At 41.8% G+C, this 27,608-nt stretch overlaps 1 protein-coding gene across 3 annotated transcripts in view; it reads right to left on the bottom strand.

The window, feature by feature from the left end:
• LOC144682893 (protocadherin Fat 3-like) overlaps positions 1–27,608 on the bottom strand; it is a 689,075-nt gene that overhangs the window by 256,375 nt on the left and 405,092 nt on the right. The gene's annotated exons all lie outside the window — the stretch shown is intronic.

Genomic DNA, 27,608 nt, shown 5'->3' with positions numbered 1-27,608 from the left:
GGGGCTTGCAAAATGGAGCTTCCTACGTTATTGTCCATTCTTACTGGAAATCCACGAGCCACCATTTTAAGTGCTCATAAATAGTAGTCCCATTATGTCAATATTTTATATTTTAACCCAGGCTTGAGCCTTCAAGGCCTGAATTTTCCCGCTGGCGATTTGGGGGCTGGGCCCGCTTGCCGATGGGAAAATGACGCCGGATGATGTCGGGAGGAGCCCCCGACGTCATCCCGGTCCATTTAAATATTGAGGAAGGCAGGCGGACAGCGAAATCAGCTGTCCGCCCGCCGACCTGTCAATGGCCAATTAAGGCCATTGACAGGATAATTAAGGTAGTTAAAGGCCCTGCCCGGATTCAGCAGCGATTTGACTGAAGAAGTATCATGTCTGGCCGAGGGAAAGGAGGCAAAGGACTGGGGAAAGGCGGAGTGAAGCGGCACCGCAAAGTGCTTCGCGATAATATCCAGGGCATCACCAAACTGGCCATCCGCCGCCTGGCTCGCCGTGGCGGTGTCAAGCGCATTTCGGGCCTGATCTACGAGGAGACCCGCGGGGTGCTGTAGGTTTTCCTGGAGAATGTGATCAGGGATGCTGTCACCTACACCGAGCATGCCAAGCGGAAGACGGTCACCGCCATGGATGTGGTGTACGCTCTGAAACGCCAGGGCCGCACTCTGGTGGGATGAGGTTTCATGTCTGCTTTAAAAATGTTTAATAAATTTTATGTGATATTTATTACCATGTCCCATCTCATGTGACATTGTCACATGAGGGGGACATGTTAATAATTTTTTTATTTTTTTATTTTTTAAGTTTGTAAAACTTTTGCTGATCTCCCTGAGACAGCATTTAGTCTCAGGGAGCAGTGCACTCTTTTGCGCGCATGCGTGAAAGAGCGCGCTTTGACAGATGGGGAATCCCTCCCCCCGCACAGGAAGCGCATAGCGCTTCCCGTTGGGCAGACCGCTGGGCAGGCCTTAATTGGCCCGCCCACTTAAAATGGCGGCAGGGCCCGTTTCGGCAGTGGAGTTTGGCTGCGCGCCCGCTGCCGAGCCCGTGGGGCCCGCCCGCCAACCTAGGGCAAAATTCTGCCCCAAGTCTTTTCTGGCAGGTAAAGGAAGATCAGCAGTCAGAAAGAGGCCCTCTGCAATAGGTGATAAACTTCTCATTGTGAAGCAGGAGATGTAGGGGTGCCTTTCTGGTTGCCACAAAAAGTCATACCCTTCATTACCTCAGACATCAAACACCAGCCCTCACACCCATACCCTTTCTGCTTGCTCAGCCTTTGTTGGAAAACCTTCCATCGTTCCCAGCCTGTGGCTGATGGCCACTGAATATCCAGTCCCACCTGCTGACCAGATGTTGCCTTCTGCCCACTTGAACAAGACTAGAGAGTTAAATTGCATGCGATTTCCAAGGAATTGCTTTTAATTTTCTTTAATGTGCGCTTGACAAGCAATTGATTTATTAAAAAAATCAATAGCACACAAATTCATCCCGACAACAATGAATGCAAAATAATGAAAATGTGCTGACGTTGGATTTTACACAATGGATTGGCACAGATGCTGCACCAATCTTTACCTAAACTAATGAAAATCTCACATTCATAATAATGCTCACATTTTGTTTTTAAGTATTGACCTCAAAATTGCAGTTGGAATTATGCTGAAAATTCTAATAACAGATCCTGAAGACAGTAAGGCAAACCTTACAATCAGGAACTGAATGCTTTAATCTATTTTACTATGATAAATTACTGGCAAACTTAATTTGTGAAGAGTAAGGAATTGCAGTTGAAGTGGTGATGTTAATTAAATACATATAGGAATTCTACTGAGACTTCCAACAATAAATCTAGCCACAATACAAGTGATTATAACTGTTAAGTACATAACTGCTCTATGAAGCAGTGAAGGCAGACAAAGCACACTTCAAAGAAGGGGCATCTGTCAAAGATTAGCATTAGGAATGCTAAACATTTCCACATGGAATTCAAGATCTGGCCTCCAGAGTTGTGACAAATGATAATTCTGTTAAAGTAGTGACAATCTGAGAGTCCAAAGATTGCTAATGGTGCTTACTGTTTATTACATCATTTCATGGTTAATTTCTTAAAAAATCTTTGGGTCTGGTAAGAGAAGTTGGTTGCATGCTCCTTGGTGTTACAGAGTGTTAGCCACAAGAGAATGTTCATTATTAGCAACAGTAATCAAGTCAAGTATTACCATGAAGAACAACACTTGCCCTTGCTTTCAACCAAATGCCGCTATGAGGCTTTCACTATTTTGAGATTTACACTTTGATAAGTAACTTATTACTGCAATTAGAAAGCCTGAAAAGATTTGTTACTGACGTGTTACTCTTTTAAGCCACACTTGCCTGTGCAGAATTTAATCTGGTTAGAAAATTACAATATTCCATATATCTGACAAGAACTTTGTCATAGATTAACCACATTTTGAATGACTGTGTCTCCTCAATCTACCTTCTTTCCAATCATTATGTCAGGTTTTTTCCCCATGGTCTCCTTCTGCACTTTGCAAAGCATCCTCTGCAGCTCTCTCGCAAACAAAATTATTACCCACGATGGCTGAATCCGTTAACGTCCAAGGCTACCTGATACCTGACTTGTGGGCATTGACTCCCTCTCCCTTAACAAAGCCTCCCTCCTTGGTTACATATTTTGTCACTTGCCTGACCAAATAGTTGTGGTGCCTCTCTTTCCAAAACATTCACCTCCTAGGAGCATCTTACCTTCTTTTATCCTTCTCATAAGACCATAAGACATAGGAGCAGAAATTAGGCCATTCGGCCCATTGAGTCTGCTCCGCCATTCAATCATGGCTAATTAAAGTTTCTCAACCCCATTCTCCCGCCTTCGCCCCATAACCTTTGCTCCCCTTACCAATCAAGAACCTATCTATCTCGGCGAAGATCAGTGGGAAACCAGGGGATTGGGAAGCCTACAAAGACCAACAGAGGACAACTAAAAAAGAAATAAGGAGGGAGAAGATTAAATATGAGGATAAACTAGCCAGTAATATAAAACAAGATTGCAAGAGTATTTTTAGATATATAAAGGGTAAGAGAGAGGCAAAAGTAGACATTGGGCCGTTGGAAAATGACGCTGGAGAAGTAGTAGTGGGGAACAAAGAAATGGCGGAGGAACTGAATAGGTACTTTGCGTCAGTCTTCACAGTGGAAGACACGAGTAACATCCCCAAAGTTCAAGAGAGTCGGGGGGCAGAGGTGAGTATGGTGGCCATTACCAAGGAGAAGGTGCTAGGAAAACTGAAAGGTCTGAAGGTGGATAAATCACCTGGACCAGATGGATTACATCCCAGAGTTCTCATCTCCCACTGAAATTGCTGCTAAGCAACACCCGTCAAACCCCATGCTAACATTCTCACCAATATCTCTTCTGTTCAATAGTGCACTCAAGTGATTTCAACCTAAACTCCTTCTCATCTGAGTTTTCTGTCTTTCTACCGTCACCTTGGCTCACTCTTCACATAATTTTTCCCACCTAATTACATATGGACTCTCATGGGCCCTTCATTTCAAAAAGTACCAATTGCCAACAAAGCTATTTTAGATCACATCCTGTCTCCTTTACCATTACTGCCCCTATATTGTCCCTAAGCCTGGTAAAACCTTTACCCCAGATCCCCTATAATTCACTTCAAAACTACCTTCTTCTCTGGCCTCCCACCCAACCGGATTCTTTTGCTATCGCCGATCTGCTCAAATGCTCTCTTGTCTCTACCCGAGAAACCCTGAATCTGTTCTCTCCAACTACCCTATTTCAACACCCCCTTTTTAAGATCCTTGAATATCTTGTCACCTCCGATCTCTACATCCATCTTCCCCAAAACTCCTTCTAAAATACTCTTCAGTCCAGCTCTTTTCCTTCGCACAGCACCAACACACGCAAGTCAATGTCACAAATGTACTCCTTTGTGAATGGCTGTAGTGGGTCTTCCCTCCTTTTCCTTATCAGTATTCAATGTAGTCAGCCATTCTTCTCAATTTTCAGCCCTGTGGGATTACCCTTACATTGTTCCATATTGTGTGTCCAAATGCAGCCAGCATATCTCCTACAATGGTTTTTTTTTCAATCTCAGCAAGTAACCTCTCAAATTCTCTGAAGTATATATCCTCTGTGCACTTCAGGGTTGCTCCTCATGATAATAGCCTGGCAGCTATGGCCATTTTTAAATCAAATTTTATTTACCTGGTCTTCAAAGGATGCCTTTCTCTATCTCTGTAGGCAATGGCACCTCCCATCTTGGATGATGGGGCTGTCAATGTGTCATTGCTGGAAGACTTACTATTTACCCTCCAGCTTTGGAAGCACATCCACTATCCTTAATTGGATAGTGAGTGTGCCATCTGGCCATTATTTGACAGCTCGCCCAAAATCACGTAGACTAACTAGTGCTGACACAGCATGAGGTCAGGTTCCATATCTGATCCTGTGTCTGCCGTCCAATCAAGGATGGTCAATAGGTTTCTGAGTCTGCAGGCCCAAGAGGGAGATGGCCAACAACTTTACCAGAAGAGGTGGGTGTTACTCAGGCAGAAAGGACAGAGCACATCAAAATGGAGACGGTTTCGGAAGTACTACACAATTCCAAATATAAAGGGATGCGAAGCCTGTAGGGCCAATGGAGTCCTCCCCATCACGCTCCTTCATCCCTTATTTACTCATTATTGGCTACATGTCACTTCCGATGTTCACCCACCTCTGGCGGGACTGCTGGAAGGTGGGAATTTGTCGTGGTGTCAACTGATGCCCTTAATTCCAATCTTGCCCCCAGTTCCTCTTCAAATACACCTCTGAGGGACTGGGAAGATTCCGCTGCAGAGTCCAAACCAGAAATATAAAGCAAGAAATACATCTTACAGAAAACAAAACAAAGATTACAAATACAGATGGGATCAACAGGGATAGATGAAGAAAGTAAAACAAAATATTTTTAAAAATTTCCAACACCAATTACTTTCTGAGGGAATGAAACTACACGCATAATTTTTTTGGGCCAGCATGGTTTTCCAACAGCAATTATTGCTTAGCTCACCCTTAAAAACTCACTTGCTATTGAATGCACTCGTCCTAACTTTCTCATCTGTTTTTTAATGCAGAACAGGTGAGCAAGTAGATCAAGTCCATAACATTATCGTCATCACATGCTAAATCTATCAGTGAGGAGTGTGGAGGAGTAGCATACCCCTGATAGCAACTTTTCAGATTTCCACATTTATGCATAGATGAACACCAGAAGTTGCTATCCGATTTACCCCATAACTCAGAGGGCTGTTAGCCTCACCCTTATCCTTATTGCAAATTTGGCCCATCTGCATGGATTTTACCATCAGCTGCAAATGAATGGTGCAAACTGTTCATTACACTAGCCCACAGGCTATAATTTCTGTGTGCTTTTTCATTGTTACTTGCATTTGCGCTGAAATGCTCTCTACTGTGGATCTGAGACCCGTGTGAACAGTGTGTGTTCTTAACTAATCAGATTGAAGAATCCTTACTGAGGCACACTGGTCCTGATTTTTTATTGGTGTGGGGAGGGGGGAGATCTGGCCAGGAATGATGTGGAGTTTTAACTCCACAGTGTGCAGGCCTTTTTAAAAAATTAGATTGGCAGGTTTGATTCCCTGTCAAGTGTGGTCACACCCAAAGAGCATGTAAGTGTTTTGCTATTTGGGGTGGAGATTGTTGGGGACAATGGGGCTTTGGTAAGATTGAGTTCAGCATGGTTTGGAGGATTGCAGGTTCAGAGAGGATAGAAGGAACATCTTGGGAGTCAGATTGGTGGAGGGAGGGTCCAATCGTGTGAAGTAGGGCACAAGGGAGCCGGGGAGTGTTGGGGGTGGGGGCGGGGTAAGGGAAGCACATCTGCTTCTCCTGGCTCACAACCAGCGCTAGAAAGCATTTACCAGTTCCATGCTGCAGTCTTCACCTCCTTTTTCCTGCTGTATTCCCGAGACCCAGGAAAAGCAATAGCCAAGCATTGAAGCTGGAAGAGAGATACAGTCTGAAGTGCACAGCCTCATTAAATTATTTAAACGAGGGAGCCACTTGTTCCCACCCGTTCTCCATTAAATTGAAGATGGGTGGATTTGAGACAGGTTGGGTTTGAGTTTGAGAATTTTTACATTTTAACATCCTATCTGGCCCAAACTCACCCATTGTTTGGGGTTAAAATCCAACTCCCCTCCCTTACCAAGTCTAAACCAGGAAGTGTAAGTTAGAATATTTAATTCAGTGCCAAATTATGTACATTAAGAGAAATAAAGATGGGGAAAGAAAGCTGGGATAAAAGAGAAAAATAGATAAAAGAGAAAATAAGTAAATTCAAAAGTCTCCAACACTAATTAAAATTGGATGGAAATTGACTCCACACTTGGAAAATTTCCACTACCAGAGAAGCTGTTGGGCTATAATTAAGGCATAGCACACCATTAAATATTAACTTAGGCTTAAATGAACAGCATGTTTAGTTATCTAGTACAGAAGTATGCAAATTCCTGCCTTTCATATATTTGAAACTGTTGACAAGTTACTGTTTAAAACTTTTAGAGGAGCAGGCCATCTCTGACAGCAACTTCTGGATTTCAGCGCTGAACCATGCATAAATCGAATGGTAGAAGTTGCTGCCCAATTTATCCTTCAATAATGCTGAATGCTGATAACCTAACCAGTAACCATCTATTGTAAAATCCAGACCATTTTGTATTTTAGTAAATGCTATCGTTGAAGATGAATGAGTGCACTTAATTTACTGGAACTGCAGAACTTACACAAATAATTATCAGCTGTCTCATTTCACAAGATGAACCATCTCCTAAATTTGCCAAGTACCATTCCGTGAATGCCTTTTTAAAGCAAATTAATAGAACAGCTAAATTCCAAAAACATCAATTGGATTACTTACTGTAATACCCTAGATTTTACTATCTTCAGTTGCTTTATCAATCACCTCCCCTTCATCATAAGGTCAGAAGTGGGGAAGTTTGCTGATGATTGCACAATTTTCAATCTCATCCACAACTCCTTAGATACTGAAGTGGGCTGTGCCTGCAGGCAGCAAGACCTGGACAACATTCAGGCTTAAGCTGATAAATGGCAAAAAATATTTGCGCCACACAAGGTGAGGCAATGGCTATTTCCAAAAACAGAGAATCTAATCTTCTCCCCTTGACGTTCAATGGCATCACCATTGCTGAATGCCCCATCATCAACATCCTGGGGGCTACCATTGATCAAAAATTTAACTGGGTCAGCCATATAAATACTACGACTATAAAAGCAGATCAGTGGCTGGGAATTTGGTGATGAGTAACTCATCTCCTGCCTCCCCAAAGCCTGTCCAATGTTCCTGGATGAGAGCAGCATATACAGCACTCAAGAAGCTTGATGCTATTCAAGACAAAGCAGCCCACTTGACCCAATCCACTACCTTAAACAGTCACTCCCTCATCACTGGCATACAATGGCAATAGTTTGTTACATATTCAAGATGCACTGCAGCAACTTGCCAAAGCTCCTTTGACAACACCTTCCAAACTCGTCACCTCTGTCATCTAGAAGAACAAGGGTAGAAGGTGCATGGAAATTCAAGCACCTGCAGGTTCCCCTCCAAGTCACACGCCATCCTGACTTGGAACTATATCACCATTCCTTCACTGTCGCTGGATCAAAATCCTGGAACTCCCTCCCTAACAGTACAATGTGTATACCTATGCCACAAGGACCACAGTGGTTTATGAATGCAGCTCAATACCACCTTCTCAAGGGCAATTAGGATGGACAATAAATGCTGGCCTTGCCAATGTCACTTACATCTCACAAACAAATAGAAAAATTGTTTTGATTAGAAAAGTCAACCATCCCAAGCAATGATTGAGTCAGGTTACCAGGCAATATTCACTGTTCCAAATATATATTTTTAACCTTTTCTAAAGTTTTATTTTCTATTTGCATATATTTCTTCTTTTACCAGACAGGTTAATAGGAAGTTTGCTGCACTGCTATGAAGGACTGAGTTTTCCATGTGAAAAGCAGGATAATACTGTTGTTTGGCTTTTTACCATTCTTTATAAACCACAATCCTCTGATGGAGGTAAAACCAGAAGGCAGATTGCCAAACGTTAAACTTATTTGCCCACTAATGAACAGATTAAAATGCAAAGGCAGGAGAGTAAAAGCAGATCACACACCCTGCCTCACAGGAAGCATCACACACTGTATACCAAGTGTACAGAAGAAAATGAATTTAAATCAATTGGGACTAGAAAATAAATCATGTGATTTACAGTCATCTGATAAAGTATCATAATTCTGGAAGTAAATAAACATCTCTTGCTTGCACCAGCCGGAATGCAATGGACCGGAATGTGTTATTCCATTGTAGTGACTGAAATTTCAAATATATCCACCATGAATACAAATGTATTACAACAGGGGCTAGGGCTGTCATTGTTGTTGAAAACATACACTCAAAATTTTCTATCCGCATACTAAACTCTGACGTACAGTGATTGATCAACTGATCTTACCAGTCTAATGCTTCACTAAACCAGTGCAGCTGAGATCAATAACTTGATAGCACCAAGGCTAGAATCTGCCTCCACTGCTGTAGTGCTGCTCTGTGTGGCCATGCCATGCTATACCATGGTGCAGCCTGCTTTTATGACACCAATAATTTTGAGAGAATGTGTTCAAGTAAAACACTGCACATAAAATAATTTTGCCACGATGCACGAAATACAACTATTTTTGACTATCAAGGCTGAAGTAGGAAGCAATTATAAAGTAATGATTAGAATTAGAACAATAAATTATTAATTCTTGCTAATGCTAGCTTAAAAAATGGGCCCAGTATGATGAACAAAAGATGCTGTATAACAAAAGAATCCAAGCTTTAGATTTCCTATGGAAGACCTTATTCTTCATCACGAAGAATAAAGCATTATTTTCACTGTGAGACTGAAACCTTATTGCATTGCCAACTTATTATCTGATTCAGCCTAAGGTTTGACACATTGTGCTTTGCTGATAAAAGACTATGGACAATAAAATAAACTGTTAGGTATTATCAGACCGTAGCTTGTGCCTTGAGTAACCTTGACATTTTATTACTTTGGTGAAGCTGTCCAGCACTACTTGCAACATAAAGACGTAACAAAACCAAATAGCAAGTCTCCTGGATCAACAATACAAATCACATGTCGTTGACTTAAGCATTAGTAACACAGTTATCAAAGGCAGCACACATTGTTCCATCAGTTACAAACTTCAGAACATTCATGATCACAAAGCTAGAAATTAAGTGAAATTTCTCTTTAGTCACCTTCCACTGTCAAAGTTCAGTAGTCCGTGAGAAAAAGGGGCGGATTCTAACAGAACATAATAGTTACCACACCCTAATGGATAGTAAGATAATGACCAAACAGCTGCTTTCACAACTCATTGTGTTCCTTTTGAGCATTTATTTATCCTTGGTCTCCTGTCAGTGGTGATGCACTCCTAGGTCTAGACAGAAGTCTAGGCTGCGATGATACAGGAAATAATAACATTGGTCTAAATGCATTGATAATGTCAAATAATTCCATTATTGATAATTAATTATTTTTACGAATCCATTAGTAGTAATCAGTAAGAAAAACATACTAAAGGTAGCAGTCAAAGAATTTGAAAGGTCAAATGGCACAGAAATGCGAAAAAACAATGTTCTAAATGTACAGTATATTTGGTGCAAAAAAAAAGTTTTGAAACACTGCTGTGATTTTGTAAGTTAAAAGGGATACAAATTAAAGTTGTTGCTGCCTTCAGAGGCTCGAGGCACATTTGAAGGGCCTTCTTTTGCAGGTGGGTGAGAAGGTAGCATTGTGCTTTGCAACAATATAAACTGGTCAAGCCAGAGGCTGCCATTTTGTCTGGCTGCTAGATGGCTCACTGCATTAGTTCACTGGTAGAGGCCAGTGATTCATCATTGATCCATATGTATGATATTAGGGCCGGCGGACTGGATTCAAATGAGCGTGGCAGGAGGCTGTGGCGGGGTTCTTGTGGGAATGCTCCCCAGCAGTCAGATAAATGGGCTTTCTTACTTTCTGTTAACAGTAAATCTTAACACGTGACACCAGACATATGACCTTCCATTTTTTAATGGTAAAACTCAAAAATAGGGATGAAGTGATGGGGAGAAGCAATAGTCTTTGAAGGGAGATATTGAGACCACTCAACAGGTGCACAGCACGCATTGGCAGATTTACTCAAGATTGCGTCTTTAATGGAAGCGTCCTCAAAGGCAGCTAAAGTCAGTTGCAGAGCATGCAGTCCTGCTAGGTTTGAAATATGCAGATGAAATGTGCCTATGTTCCCCTGGCGTTGATAGCATCTTTAGAGCCCTGCGTTGGCCCAAGACACCTCCATGAACAACATGGATACCTCTGTGCTCTCTACTTCCTCTTCTGCCGTGTCCTCTTCCTTCAATGAGATTTATCATTCCAGTGCCTAACTCTCTTCCAAGGTCCATCTTCTTTGGAGGGCCATGTTATGGAGAGCACAGCAGACCACCACAATGCAAGGCAGCCTTGCAGGCATGAACTGCAGGGTGAAACCCAACCAACCCAGGCACCGGAACCACGGCTTCAGAAGTCCAATGGCCTGCTCAGTGGCGGTCTTTGTGAGCTTATGGCTTTGATTGTAATGTCTCTGTGCCTCCGTCTCAGGTCATGTAAAAGGGAGAGAAGCCATTTATTCAAGGTACAGCCCTTGTTCCCTAGAATGCATCCACTAAGTTTAGATGGCGGCAAGAAAAACTGTAGCACCCTGGAATGCCAGAGGATGAAGGCATGATGGCATCTGGTAGGATAGCAAATATAGAAATGCAAAAATCTTGTGGCTGAATTCCAGATGAAAGTAAAAGGAGTGGAAGCCCTTTCTTTCGATAAATTTCACTGGCCACTGACTTAGCACCTTGATGACCATATGGATACAGTTGATGATGCTCTACACCTGTGGGGATCCAGCAATGGAAGCAAATCTCATTGCCCTTTGTGCCACCAAGACTCCATCAGTTTGAAATTGTATGTACTATTCAGCTCTCACAACAGGGTGCGATGGAATGGTGTGCTGCCACTTGAGAAACACCACTAAGGTCTGTTGCTGATTCTTGGAAGGAGCTGGAGGTGAAGAAGTTCAAGGCCGCAGTGGCTTTGACATCTACTGGCAGGCATGGTGAGCAGTGCTGCAAGGTTCGAGGTCTTCCTCAATCAGGGCACAAGTCTCAATGACCGTCTGCCTAGGTAGACACAGCCCTCCTCATGCCCAGGGTTCTGTATCTGCTCCTGAGGATGTTGATCCTCATTGTCATTTGACCTTATCTCCGAGTACCTTAATCCTGTGTCCAATGGTTGCATTGCTTGTGCTCAGCTTCACTCACAATGATTACTAGGCCTCTCTGCCACTACCCCTTATGCCCCAAATCCCGAGAGGGTCACAAACTCATCCACTACCCTCTCGCACACAGACCACATGCTCCACTAACTCTGTTCACCTACTGTCATCTATGCACCAATGGCCTAGTGTCCTTCTCAGCCATGCTCCCTTTAATGGGCCCAGCTAAATGAATGCTGTTATGTTACCACCTCCATGCTTTAGACTGTCCTTGATCTATCATATAACCTGTGCGTCCCCACCAAAATTCCAAACTGGCCCTTGACGAAGTGACAACAATTGCTTAACAAGGTCGGTTGGCCTACTGTCTGAATCGAGGTCCCACCTTCTCCATCCTCAGCAAAACTGCCAGTGGCCAGAATGGCAACATCAAACCGACACACTGGTCAGTGGCCCAAATTTTTGTGCCCATCTTTCTCAACATTCGTCAACATTGGGGCTAAACATCCTGCCGCTGGTCACTTACTTAACATACATTGAAATAATGTGAGCAATTTGCAAATAGATTAGATGCAGAAATGTTTTCTTAATGTCTTTATCAAGACCACAGGTGGGTCTGCTGGTTAAGCCTGCAGCATTTGTTCAACCCAGGCCATTTTTATTGTCACCAGTATCTTTGATGCAGATGTGCTTTGAATGTTATAGTGAAAAATCCAGATTTGTTCTGTCTTCAATGTCTCCTTCAAGCCTCACTCATTCGTTCAGCGAGGAAGTAATACTGCATCTGCTCTCGTATAACTGGAATGGACAATGTGTCCAAGAATCCATTATGAATTGTGAAATTACCCCATATCTGTTTTCTTGGGAAAGTAGACTCATTCAAGGCTAAGGCTTATAACAGACACATACCAACTTCTTCTGAAACTTGCCACTCCATTGCACATGCACAACTACATAGGGAAAAGCACATTACAGCTATACGTTCCTGCACAAATGGTTTGAAGTTCCAAATTTCAGACAGAATTACATACTTGTTTTTTGCACACCATATAACTTGGGCAATGCAAGTTCAAACCCAGGACACAACACAATTAACAATTACGAAGTAATACTTTGTGAAATTATCTTGCTGGAAATATTAAAAGCAAATGCAGCATTGAGCCTAACTGTACAATATTTGTAAATAGAGAACTCCATTTCAGTCAGACATTATGGGTGACATAAGCATAATCCTCTCTGTACTGTTGCCAACAATCTGCTTGATCTATTTAGAATTTGACTACAGGCCAGCTTTTATATTCAGCAGAGATAAAGAGTTGTTGACCTGTGACTGGTCTCCACAGTCCAAGGACCTGGACATTGGATACACAGAACAGACATGCTGCAAACATGTCATCTTTGATGATGTCACAAAAGGAACCTGGAAATGTAAATTGCTTATCCAATTCAAAAAGTGTAGATATTATAACCGGCGGTGCATCCTCTAGCAGACAATGTAGGCTGGATCAATAATTTCAGGACTTATTTAAAGCATATAATGTGTTTCTGTATTAAATGTTTGTTCTCTTTAATATCGTTTTCCAATTCCTTGATCCCTCTGCACAGTTGCAAGATTGGTGCCAATCTCTATTAATAACAACTGCATAGGAAGTAACGTTTCTTTCCCTTCCTTAGGGAAGTTTAACCTATATTCAGTGTCTATTCAGGCAATTTCCCCGAGGTTAACAATTTACTGCATGATGTAATTTGGCTGTGAATCACGAAACGGTGGTGCTGGCTGCACTAACACAATGCATTTCCAGGGCAGCCTGCTTTTTGCTCCTCTGAAAGCAAATGGGATAGATATTTGACAATGTGGTAGTGTAACACTAACATTCTGAAAATAGATGGAAGTCCATAAAAATGCTAATTAAAACAAGTAGAACACAACGTAAAATAGGAATGTGAAACAAAGCAAGTACCAATGATAAAGTTTTTTTTAAGTCTTGAGGAAATCAAGTGTATTACTAACCATTTCTTAATTGATCAAATGATAGAGTAATTTTCAAATTTTTATCTTAACTACTGAACAACGGGAAAATAGTTATTTTTCATTCGGATTATTATTATGCTACACAACACAACAAAAGCTCCAACTATTGCCAGGAATAACATAATTACATCACCTTACTTATTTACATTTGAGGATCTCGGAAAAAAAGAACCTACCTAACAACCCTCAATCCGGCCCAATTTCCACAGTTGGTATACAGATTTCTAAAAGCAAATTAAATGTTGCAAATGTTTGCACTGGATACTACCCTCATCTAAGCAGCTTTCCAAAAACAAAAAAAACACCCCTGTGTGAACACTCTTAATCCAAACTTTCTTTCCAGCCCTTTATTTTTCCGTACATGATTTGATTCTAATCCATGCTATTTCCTTATCCGCCATTCCCATTTATTTCTCAATCCTTAAATCTTACTGGCTAAGGAGATAAGACTTTTGGTCCAATCGATCACCGGCCCCAGCTGCCCCATTATCAGCGTGCACTTCCAGCATCTTGTAGGGGAAAAAACATTCAAGCTGAAAGGTGAGGGAAAAAAAGGCCTAACTGATGAAGCCATGCTTCGTGATGCCCTGCTCCAGAAAAACCTGAGCCAAGGACTTCAACGCAAAATGGTCTATTTATAATTTGAAGCTAGCTTTTTTTGCACGCGGCACTGAACATATGTTTGAAAAACAAGAAGTCTTCCCAAAAAATCAACAGTTTTTAACCAAGAAAAATGTCAACTGCCCTGAATGAAGAATATGTCCAAGTCTTAATATAGTCAGTTTCTGCATAGCAAACACAGAACAATATTCTGCAGTAAAAGTGCACAAATAATGTGGTAGGATAGATAGCCAATTAGTGCAAATGGGAAAATAAGGTTGAGAAGGAACATAGACAGGTGAAGTGGAATTCAATGTAGGTAGAGGTGAGGCCATCCACTTTGGACCCAAGAAAAATAAATCAGCGTATTGTTTAAAAAGTGAGAAACTAACATCTGTTGAGAGCTAAAAAGATTTGGGAGTCTCATTCAAAGTATTGAAATTCTGTGAACAGGTACAAATAACGTTCAAAAAGGTAAAAGGAATGCTCAACATAACTTTAGCTCAACATAACTGGAATACAAAAGTCGCGAGTACAGAGTCTTGGGTAGACACAATCGGGAGTTACGTATTCAGTTTTGGGCACCGCAACTCAGGAATGATTTATTTACATTAGAGTAGGGGCAGTGCAAGATTTACCAGAACAATACCAGATCTCAGAGGGTTAAATTACAAAGGAAAGAAATACTTGCATTTATATAGTGCCTTTCACAACTGCAGGACATTCCAAAGCACTTTCCAGCCAATGAAGTACTACTCACCTGACAGCAAATGAGGCCTCGGTAAAATGTCTCATCCAAAAGATAGCATCTCCAATAGTTCAGCAATCCTTCAGGACTGCACAGGAGTGTCAGCTTTGACTTTGTACTGAAGTCCTAGAGTGGGACTTGAATCCCTTCTGCCTCATAGATGTCAATGCAACCAACTGAGCCACAACTGACTTTGTCAGAGCATATTGCATCAACTTGGCTTTTATTCCCCTGGTGATAACAACAACTTGCATTTATATGGAACGTTTAACACAGTAAAATATCCCAAAGCATTACAAAGGAGTGCGAATAAACAAAATTTAACACACAACTGCATGGAGAGATATTAGGACAGGTGATCAAAAATTTGGCCAAAGAGATGTGTTTTAAGAAGTGTCTTAAAAGAGGTAAGAAAGGCTTAGGGAGGGGATGCCAGGGCCCAAGTAACTGAAGGCAAGGCCGTCAATAATTTAAACTCAGGGATGTGCAAGAGGTCAGAATTGGACAAATGTAAATATTTGGTAGGGTTGTGGATAGAAGATTGATGGGTAGTCTGATTGAGGTATTTAAAATGGTAAAAAGGATTGGATAGGGCAGATACAGAAAACTATTTGTTGTGGTTGGGATGTCAAGATCAATGGCACATAATCTTAAAATTTTAGCCAAGCAATTTAGGAGCAAAATAAACAAACACTTCTTCACTCAAAGGTTAGTAGAAATTTGGAACTCTCCCTCACACCAAAAAGCTGTGCGAACTAGGACAGTTGAAGCTTTCAAAGCTGAGATAAATAGATTTTTGTTCAATAAGAGTATTGAGGGATATAAAGCAAAAGTGGAAAAATGGAGTTGAGGCAGAGATCAGCCATGATCTAATTGAACGGTGGAACAGTCCCAGGAAGTTGAATGGCCTACTCCTGTTCTCATGTACCTACTAGCTGATTAAACAAAGTAGTCTGATTTTTTGTATTATCCTTTGGGCACTTTCACACCTGTCACTCTGCCAGAACTAAATACACTGTCATTGCCCAAGTTGCCAGACATTGCATTCCTTGATTACAGCTGACTGTACAATGATAACTTGTATTTATACAGCACTTTCCATGTAGCAAAATGTTCCAAGGCACTTCACAGAAGCATAATCAAACAAAATCTGATCCTGAACTTCACTGTGATATTAGAACATGTGATCAAAAGTTTGGACAAAGAGGCAGTTTTTAAGGGTCATCTTATTGGAGGACAGAGAGATGGAAATATGGAGCTATCTACAGAGGGAATTCTAGAGCTAGGCAGCAGACACTGAACAACTCCTGGGGAAAAAAAAACTAAGGCACCATTTGGCACGGCGGACCATGTGAATGGGGAGGCGGGGGTTTGGTGCTGATGGGCTAGTCAGAGCAGGGGGAGGGTGGGGGTTGCTGACAAAGCTGCACAAGCAGGGTGGGGGTTGCTGCAGATGAGGCTGTGAGAGAGAGCACAGTGCGCGGCTGGATTTGTGCAAAAATCAAAGATCTAAATTATGGAACAATCAATCAACGGCCCCGTAGCAGACAATCCAAGACATGGGACAACGGCCTCAAATGCAGAACATTCCAATAAAATCCAGGATGGTACATCTCCCTCGCAGCAAAAGGCAATGATGGGTTGATGGAAATCAGCAATGCTCAAAAGGCCAGATTTGGAGGAATGCAGAGATTTTGGAGAGTTGTAGGTCGTGTGTAAGTTATAGAGATAGGGTGGGACAAGGCCATGGAGGATTTTTTGAACACATAAGTGTTTTAAACTCGAGGCATTGCCAGACTGGGAGACAATATAGGTTAGCAAGCGTGAACATAATGGGTGAATGGGACTTGCGGCAAGTTAGGACATGGGCAGCAGAGTTGTAGCTAAATTTTAGGGAGGCTGGCCTTCAGAGCAGTGGAATGGTTGAGTATGCAAATGTTTCTCTGGCATTGACTGGATAGATAAGAATGGAATCAGGAAATAGTTTCACCTAGCTGAACAACACAGGAGAGCTGATAGGCAAGGGTAGTCTGGTCAATTGAGTAAAAGCTTGCAGCCAAGTCAAGAAGGTTGAGGAGAGAGGGTGCACCGCTGTCACAGTCACACTAGACACCATTTGTGACTTTTATAAGGGCCATTCCAGTACTGTGGCAAGGACGGAAACCAGATTGGAAGGGTTCAAACATGGAGTTACAGGAAATATAGGTGTGGTTTTGGGAAATGACAACACATTCAATGACTTTAAGAGGAACAAGAGCATGCAGATGGAGCAATAGAGCAGAAGGGTCAAGCTTTTTCGACAGCGTTGTGATGACGACAAATTTAAAAGGGAGGCTGACAGCACCTTGTCTTGTACTCAGCAGCACCGCTGGGGAGGCAGTGGTTGCTGCCAGTACTACACCCACAGATCGAGGAGGGATCCAGGTGAGTGATGGCGGGCGGGGCAGGGCAGGGCATGGAGGGGTGGGTTGGCAGCAGGGGTATGGGGGTGGATTTCAGAGGCCTCCTCTTTCCGATGCTGGGTCCCTCAATCTGGCACTGGGTGTCTTTGAATGAGGAAACTCCTCTCCCAGGAATCTGCAAGGAAACACACCAGGGTTTGCTTGTCGTGCTCCTCACATGGAGAGCCCCCTCCCGGGCTGTTGCTGGATTAATATCAGCAGCTGCAGGATGAGGCCCTTAAGTGGGCATCAATCACTACCCTCCCACCCAATTAAATGCCCCGACACTAAACTCACCATAGGGGTGAACACAAGATTCCACCCATTATGTGGCCTGGGTTTGACTGAGTTGTGCATTTCCACTGTAGCCAATAGTTTTTATTTTAATTTCCAAGTCATAGCACCTGGATTGCAAAATCTTCCAAAGCAATGACACAAGCTATGTTATCAAATTCCACAGAGTTTAAAATTGTGCTGTGGAATATTAGTAAAAATTTGCTGATGAGTTATGAAATATATTTGTCCCATCTATTAACTAATGTGAACTCATTTATTTTCAACTAACTTGTTACTTTCACTCAATATGATTTCAAACTCTTAAGACTGCAAGGTTAAGATAAACAAAATTGTACCAAAATTAGCTTTTTAATCAATTGATATAATCAGCGTCTTCGAAAAGGAAGCTAGAATTATGATGTGACTCAACTTAGAGGGTCTGTTCCAAAACTCTGATGTTAACTTTTTTCAACTCTAGATGATGTGCATTGCAACTAAACTCATTGGATAAGAAAAATGAAATATAATGCTTGATTCTGTTTGCCAATATTGAGTGTATAGCTCTGTTTTTTTTCTTTAAAACTATCTTAGGAAAATAAAGGTGACAATGTTAATACTAAGCAGAAGCTGCACAATGTTAGTAAAGACTTTTGAAAATAAGGCTTGATACAATGTGCTTGGATCCTACCAGCCCACTGGAGATGTCATGGAGGCATGAAATCTTGTAAGATGGAGATGGAAGGCATCAGGAGGGGAACCTAATGTTTTCCCACTGCCACTGGTTATTCCCATTGGACGGAAGGGCAGTGGTGCAGCCATCCACCAGTCAAAGGCAGGTGGCCAATTAAGCCAATTAATTGATTAATTAAGGGTCACTTCTTGTTCCCACCAGCCTCAGTGTGGGCCGCCGTGTGGCAAGACCATGAGGTAAACATGGAGGTGCCCTCTTCTTCCTCCAACCTCAGCAGCAGCCACCTTTATTGGTGACAACTGCCGAGATACCAGGCCTCTGATTGGGCAGGCAGCTCTGACATTCTCAATTGGATGGTGGCCTCTTAATTGACTACTGCTGGTAAAATACTGCCCAGGGTGTCACTGCCTGTCCATCCTGTATTTTGACCCACTTTAAGTCCTGGCAGCAGGACAACCTTGAAGTTGAGAACATACTGGCCAATTTGTCTATCCTTTTCCAAAAGTACAGATATAGTGTAGGGTCTGAATACAACTAGAATGATATTACTTTGACTTTTTCAGCATTTCTGAGATATATACTGACAAAAAGAAACAAACAGCTTTTTAAAAGCAAAGTAAATGCCAAAAGTTAAGCCCTGTCGAATTTTCAATCCCCATGAGGCTGCTTCAAGTGCCAGTGCTTGTTATCATGTATCCAGACCCTGAAATCTGCAGATAGAATCCCATCAGTCATGCTTATTGCTTGCAGCCCTGTCGCGTAAACACAACATGGAAATTCCGTGAATATTAGTTTCCCACACCCCACTGCACAGCAGGCCTGTCATCACAGGTGCATTCAACCTCAATAAATATGCTTGCCCAACAACACTGCATTATCACAATATCACACTATTAGCAAGCTGTCAAATAGGAACTGCACTAAGCTAGAACTCTTTGACTGGTCCCATAGTTCATTAGCAATGCTGTCCTTGGGTTTATCTTTGGGAAAGATTCTATTCCTTCACTGTAGGTGTGTATGTGTGTATAATACTTCTTGTTTTGAATTGGTTGCATCCATTTCAACATAAATGCAAGACTTTAACATTACCAATGACATTTTCCCAAAATAAAAGTGTTTGCTTTCACCAGCAGAACCTGTTACACTTTTTGTTGTTACACTGATGATTTGATAGCCATTTACAAGAGGTAAAATCAAATTTATAACATAAATCATCAAATAGGAATTGCCACTGTGTTTTGGCTCAGTGATATGCCATGCTTTTCCACGCATCATGTGGAAGGTGGCTCAACATTGCAAGGTATTCCTATGCGTCATCTAATATGAATTGTACCTATGTTTACATTCCTACAACCTCCCTCTTCCCCCCTCTCATGGCAGCGGATGTTGATAGGAAATATCAATAATTGCTTCCCCTCCACACATCCCCTTTATGTGGATGCCAAACCAAAGAGATGAAAACAAATGACAAATCACATGTTGACCTTTATTGCAAGAGGATTGGAGCACAAGAATAATCTTCTTTTGCAAAAATTGTGCGGGGCTTTGCTGAGACCACATCTGTAGTACTACACACAGTTTTGGTCTCTATATCTAAGGAAGCATATACTTGCATTGGAGACAGTACAGTGATGGTTCACTAGGTTGGTCCCTCAGATGAGAGGGTTGTCCTATGTTGAGAGGCTCAGTAAATTGGGTCTATGTTCTGGAGTTCATATGAATGAGAGGTAATCTCTTTGAAACATACAACAGTTGGAAGAGACTTGACAGAGGTGTTTCCCCTGACTGGGGAAGCTTGAACATGCAGGCATGGGGCCAGATTTTCGTGGAGAAGGCAGGAATGTCGAGTTGGGAAACTTCCCAGCTTGGCAGATCTGTCTCCTTTAAAAAGGGCATATTTTCATTCCAGGGAGGCAGGGGCAGGATGGCTGATGCCACAAGAGGCAGGACCAAGGCAGCAATGGAGGAGGGTGGATGGCAAGACAGGCAGGCCTCTGTTTACTGGGACATTGACTCAACTTCAGTAATGAATGTCAGGCCCACAAGCCCTAACCCTCCTCAAACCCCACTTATCCCACATGTTCCTCCATGTCCCCTTATACCATTACCCCCCCTCCATGCCCCTTATACCTACATGCCTCCTCATTCACCCTATCTCATGCCTCATCATACTCCCATGCCCCATCCATGCCCCTTCATACCCTAAGTTCCCCCTCATACCCGCTGCCCCTTCATAACCACCATATCACCTCTATGTACCCCATGGTATCCTCCATAGCCACTCAGCCAGTATGCACTATTGGAAGACCTCAGGAGCAATGTATTCAAAATGACATGAAAAAAATAAAATACAATCTAATAGAGCTCTCATTCAAACATGCCACATACTGAGAAAAACACTCATTTAAAAGAAGCCATTGAAAAAATAATCTTCAGTCACCACATCAAATACAGGTAATACTTGACTAACATTTTAAACATGTCAATAAACTGTCTACATAGACTCCTGCTGAGATATGTTGTTCTGGAACTTTTGAAATGCAGCCAAGCATTCATAATGGCCCCAGCTGTAAAAACAAATCCTTAGAAATAGAAACAATGGACGCTACTGAAACTGCAAAAAAAAAATTTCTAAGCTACACTAGTTGGCCTATCAGTAAAAGCAGTGCAGGAGCAGGGAAGCTTTCTTTTCTTAAAACTGCAGTTTTTTATCTAATCTAAAAGGGCCCTGAACATTTAATCACTTCAGTAGAGTTCCCAAGCAATGTTTTCTTCAGTTTTGAATGTGTAAATATTCTAATACATCTCAATACTTACACAATGCTGATCAATGGAGTGGGCAACTTACTTTTGCAGGACAGAGCCTTGTGATCAATCACTGCAATAAAAATTCATCCAACTAGCATCTAACTACTGAAACTGAAAGAACTGATTTTTTTGTACTGCAAATCCTGAATAAAAGAACTCCTGAAGCAGGTGACTGTTTTTTGGGTTCTCCCCCTTGGGACTGGGGTTTTCCCATGGCTCACAACTCCTCTGAGGTGTCATGAACCACACATTCTTATGGAAGTTGTCGAGGATGATGCTTATACTGCCTACACCTGCAATGTAACCAGCAAGAGTGGGAGTGCTGTGCATGCAGGTGGGATATCTGCACCCTTATCCCGCGCCAGCAAAAACTGCTGTAAATGGGAACAGGGGTGTGGGAATCCTAGAATTGATCCTGCTGCCATTTTTAAAATTCTCCCTAGTCAGCCCAACTCAACGATAATCTGGGCCACAGTCGTTGAATAGGGGGCCAATTATTTTGGACTAAGGTGAGGAGAAATTTCTTCAAAGGGTTGTGAATCTTTGGAATTCCCTACTCCAGAGCGTTATGGTCCATTGTTGAATTTGAAATACAGATTTTGGTCTCGCAAGGAATCAAGGAATATGGGAGTGGACAGAAAAGCAGAGCTGAATCCGAATATCAGCCATGATTGTATTGAATGTCAGAGTAGGCTTAAAGAGTTACATATCCTGCTCCAATTTCGAATAATAAAAGGTAATTTTACTATTACAAACTGAAATTTGCATTCAATATGTCAACAAACGTCAAGTTTTGGAAACTAAATCCTGTGGAATTAAAGCAAGGTTTAAAGTTTAATATCCTAACTCTACATCATTCCAAAATGACTATACTTTGCTTCACTTTTCACTGACCAATGTCATATTTAGAATCTTAGGCTTTTATGTCAGTTTAGTAACTTCTGTAGGAGTACAATACCTGGAAAGAATAGTGTTGTACAATTTTAAAACATGGTAGGGCAATAAAATATCTGTCAAGGAAGAGAACATAATTCACACTTGATTGCACAATACAACTTGCATTTATGAAGCACTTTCAACAATATTCCAAAGTGCCCCACAGAGGTGTAATGAAAGTTAAAAATGAATGTCAAGCAAAGAAGGAAGCATTAGGAAGGCTGGCCAAATGCTTAGTCAAACAGCAGGATTTTAAAGAAGATCATAAAGGAAGAGAGGGAGACAGTAGAGCAGAGGGGTTTAATAGGTAAAGTTCTGAGACTGGGATGTTGGTACTGAAGGCACGGCTGCCAATGATGAAAGGGGGCTGTACAAGAGCTAGTGTCAGAGGAACACTCTGCTGGTGATCTTGAAGCTCAGATACTAAAAAAGAAACTAATGTTTTACCCTATGGCTTAGTGCATAAACAGGTGTTATGGTGTGCTACCAAGCAATCAGGACCGTGAAGTCCCTGTTTCAATCCCCAGCCTGTGCTGTTAGGTTATCGGAACTGGGCTTTGAATTTAACTTGGAATTTAAACTTGTCAAAATAGTTGTTAGCTGCTCATGTCTTTGTTTGGCAACTTGAGTGAGGACCAATAAACAAGGCCGAAATAGCAACAAAACAACTTGTATTTATATAGCATCTTTAGCTTCACAAATATCCCAAGGTGCTACACAGGAGCATTATAAAATAAAATTTGACACCCAACCACATAAAGTAGACATTAGGGCAGGTAACCAAAAGCTTGGTCAAAGACCTAGGTTTTAAGGAGAGTCTTAAAAGGAGGAAAGAAAGGTAAAGAGGCAGAAAGGTTTAGAAAGGGAATTCCAGAGCTTAGGGCCTTAACAGCTAAAGGCATGGCAACCAATAGCGGAACAATTAAAATTGAGAGTGCTCAAGAGGCCAGAATTAGAGGAGCGCAGATATCTCAGAAGGTTATGGGATGGGAGGAGATCACAAAGAAAGGGAGAGATAAGGCTATGGAGGCATTTCAATACAAGGATTAGAATATTAAAATCGAGGCATTTCTAAACAGGGAGCCAGCATTGGTCAGTGAGGACTGGGGTGATGGTGAGTAAAGATATGGATATCAGAGATTTGGATGACTTCAAATTTACAGACAATAGAGTTCAAAAGATCGGCCAGGAATGCATTGGAATAGTCAATTCTAGAGGCAACAAAGGCATGTGTGAGGTTTTCAGCAGCGGATGAGCTTGGGTTGGAGTGGAGCAGAGACATAATCAGCCATAAACCACCACAGGTTAATTGTTCTGCGCACATAAAATTTCAGTGTGCTTATGGGAGACAAACGTCCAGCTCAGACAGCTGTTAGGACAAGAAGTACTGAAGAACAGATATGATACTCATGGAATGGGGAGAAAGCAGTGTCATTTGGAGGTTCCCAAACCTGCTGAGCATATTCTGCAATACGTTGGGAGCAATTTTAATCTTACACACTTGCTGAGAAACTGACAAGATTGGATGCAATGCTGGTTTTACATTCTGCTTGAGTTTACTCTCCATTAAAGTCGAGAATAATATTGAGCAGGGTGTAAAATCAACGGGTTGAATTTAAGCCCAGCAACGCAAGACTCCCGCACCGATTGGAGAAAAAATGAGAGCCACGTATTGCTTCTGCATGGGGGGGCCTGTCGCAATTTTAGTGCACTTAGCCACTTAATAGGCCAGCATTGGGCCTCCCACACAGAGGCTGGCATCTCTCCATTTTCAGCAGTGCAACCGGGAATGGTGACTGCTGCTGGTAATGCTCAGAGACCTACCCAGCGAATCAAGGCTAGATCCCTGGAGACAGGCGAGTTGCATGGGATGAGGGTCATGGGGAGGGGTTGCTGGAAAGGGGGATGGCTTCTAGTCGAAGAGATGCATCCTACAGCTTTCTATGGATTTTGGGAGATTTGTTCTGACTTGACCAGGGGAAGAAGAATCATAAGAACAGGCTTTACTGCTGATTGTGGATTTATGAAAGTCTCCAAAATCTAAGGAAAGTGTCTGGAGATGGCCACTTGAAGTTACTACTCAGCAGAGTGGATATGGGAACCCATTTGCACCTGTGAGCAACTGTGGAGTGTTTGTAATAAGGATCGTAATTCTGTGGAGATTGTGACCTGTGATAACTATACAAGGCTCTTCTCTGCAGTTTAAATTATAAGCTGTCTACAAAAAGAAAATGGCATTTCGTCAATAGTGTTTTTAGTCACTTTTTACAAGTTTGAATCTCTTTTTAACAGTTAACGGTCTCTACAGAGAAGTCACTTCCTTTCATAGAACCCAGTGTCAGAAAGATATGGTAATTTTCATAATGTTATTTGAATTTATTGCAGAGGTGCATGTGTGTGTGCGTGTGTGCATGCATGCATGCGTGCATGGTGGGGTCTTAATTGAATTAAAGACAGCTGGTCTGAAGGCTTTGATGTTAGAAGAGAAGCTAGGCTTGAAATGCTAAATAGATAAACATGGGAGTAGTTTTAGAATGTGATGTGTAAAGGGAACATCTGCATTTTAAAATAAACCAGAGTAGCTTGACTTCAAAAGAGGGGGTGAAATATTACACCTAGCCAGATGGAGTTAAGAAACATTGTGTTTATTTTTCCCAATGATTACTGGTAAAATTAGTACTATGATAGATTTTTATTATTAGAGAGGTAAAGCCCAAAGACATAGTGAAACAATGGGAACTTGTTATCAAAAGGGAAAATATATATAAAGGAGAGAAGGCTGAGTGTAAGGGCAGGCAATTTAAGATCTAACACAAGTGTGAAAAGCTTCCAGCATTTAAGCCTCAAGCTGCTGTCTACAAGAAACTGAAGCTGGGAAAAAATCAATTTGAATTTGACTGTTCAGGGTATTGTGTTACTTTGCCTGGGTCTTTTAAAATCTATGTGTCTTACTGTTGCCTTAACAGACGTGTACCTGGGAGTTAGATTAATCAGGGGAGCCGGGAGTTATCATAGTAGTAATTTGTAAACTTATGTATGTGCTTAAAATCTTTTTCTATTAATAAATGTCTAATTTAATTTTGTAAAAACCCTCAATGACTTGGTGGATTCATTACTATTGAATTCAAGGCACGCAGCTCGAAATAAATATACAAATTACAAAACATTTGTGGCAGTTGTTTCAAGTTTCCCTTTGGGATTTGAGCAGCTCAGCATTTACCTTCGCCTGTGCCTTTCACAGGGGAGACCCATTACAGTTAAAAGGACTACCAGCCTGGATTTTATAATAGATAATGGAGAACCTGTGGATGTGGCATACTTCCCACAAGGTACAATAAGGTGCCACATCAAAGGCTACAACACAAAATAAGAATTCATGGTGTAAGGAGGTAAGATATTAGCAAGGATGGAGGATTGGTTAACTAACAGGAAGCAGAGAGTAGAGATAAATGGGTCATTTTCAGGTTTGCAAGCTGTAACCAGTGGAGTGCCAAAGAAATCAGTGCTGGAGCCTCAGATATTTACAATTTATATCAATGGCTTGGGTGAAGGGACCAAATGTATGATTGCTAAATTTGCCGATGCCACAAAGTTAGGTAGGAGAGTAAGCTGTGAAGAGGATGCAAGGGCCAGAATCTTTCATTCTGGAGTTTAAGTTCAGTGGTGGGTGCAGGAGTGGGGATGATTTCCACTGTGGGGGGGGGGGGGGGGAGGACAGCTGACTATGCATGATCTTGCGCTTTTCAGCTCATTAAATATGCATCCGCAAGGAAATCGCCGATTCTTGCAGCTGAGGCAGGCAGGAAGTCACCATTCCCGTTGTTACACTGGGAGGGGGGGTCGAAGGTTCTGGAGTCATATTTATCACCTCCACCTCTGCTTGGCCACCACTCCACCCTTCCCCACTAACCCTTCCTCCCTTCCTTGGTCATCTTCATGCAACTTGCACTGTCATCCGGTCTCAAGCATAGGCTGGCATTTATAAACGCTCCCCAAAGAGGACAAAGCAGCAGCAGCTCACAGTTGATCATAGAAGAACTCTAACTCACCAGGTACATGCCACTTATGTGCAATCACAAAAATGAATGACCTAATTTCCCACTGATGGGTAAATAATTTGGTGGGGGAACTTAATTTTGGCGCGATGGCATTTAATGAGCATGCATGACATTTCGGGAAGCTCGATTGCCTTGAACCAGCTGTTAAAGTCCCGAGAACTTAATTCTTAAAGTTCATCTCATCGGGAAACTGATTTTTTGCCTGACGCCAAATTAAGTTTCCCCGCCAGTCAAGCTTCCCACTGCTGGCAGGACGGAAGGTTCCACCGAAGGAGTTGGCAAACAGGTATAGATAGATTAAATCAGTGTGCAAAAAATCTAGCAGATAGACTATAATGTGGGAAAATGTGAGATTGTCCACTTTAGCAGTAAAATAGCAAAGCAGTATAGTATTTAAATGGGGAGAGATTGCAGAATATTGCAGTACAGAGGGATCTGGCCTGTTACATGAATCAGCAAAAGTTATTATCCAGGCACAGCAAGTGATTAGGAAGGCAAATAGAATGTTGTAGTTTATTGTAAGGGGAATGGAAAATAAAAGTAGGGAAGTTTTGCTCCAGTTGTACAGGGCACTGGTGAGACCACACCTGTAGTACTGTGTACAATTTTGGTCACTTTACATGTGAAAGGATATAAGTGCATTAGAAGCAGTGCAGAGAAGGCTCACTTGACTGATTCCTGGGATGAAAGGGCTGTCTTATGAGGAAAGGTTGGACGTGTATCCATTAGCGTTTAGAAGAATGAGAGGTGATCTTATTGAGACATATGATACTGAGGGACTTGATTGGGTGGATGCTGAGAGGGTGTTTCCCCTTGTCAGAGAGACTAGAACTAGGGGACACAGTTTAAAATGAAGTGGTCTCGCATTTAAGGTGGGAATGAGAATCAGAGTTCACTTGCCAACCGATCAGCATTCCTTTCTCATACAGTATAAATTATTGTTTTCCCCTTATATTGATGTATTGAGTGCAAGACAAAAAGCCTTAACATGTCTCTTTTTTCAACAATACTCAAGTTCTGTACCACCAAATGATTATTTTGCATACAGTTCTGCTCTTCATATTACTAAAAGGATATAGAAACACTGAAAAAGGTACAAAAACTTTTATAAGGATAATACCAGACTGAAAGGGTACAACTGTCAGGAAAGACTGAACAGGTTTGGCTCCATCTTCAGAAAAGAGTAGACTAAAAGATGCCTTGATAGAGGTCTTTAAAAGTATCAAGAGGTTTGATAGGAAAGATGTAGAAAAATGTTTCTATTGTGGAAGAGTTCAAAACTCCGATTCATAAATGATCGTCACCAAAAAATTTAATAAGGAATTCAGGGTAAACCTCCTTACCCAGAGAGAGTGGTTAGAATGTGGAGCTTACTACCACATGGAGTACTTAAGATAATGAGTAGGGATGCATTCAAAGGAAAGCTAGGTAAATACATGGGGAAGAAGAAATATAAGAATGTGTTGATACGTGGAATTGAAGTAAATAGAGTGCAGAGGGCCTGTGTGGAGTCTGTTTTTATGTTGTAAATTCCATGTAATATACAATTCTATGTAACTCTGCAAATGTAATAAACAGTAGGAGCTACATACAAAG

Source organism: Cetorhinus maximus, chromosome 7 (genome assembly GCF_964194155.1).
Source record: "Cetorhinus maximus chromosome 7, sCetMax3.hap1.1, whole genome shotgun sequence".
Lineage (NCBI taxonomy): Eukaryota > Metazoa > Chordata > Chondrichthyes > Lamniformes > Cetorhinidae > Cetorhinus > Cetorhinus maximus.
Note: the sequence above shows the minus strand (reverse complement) of the source record. Positions and strands in the feature narration are given on the sequence as shown.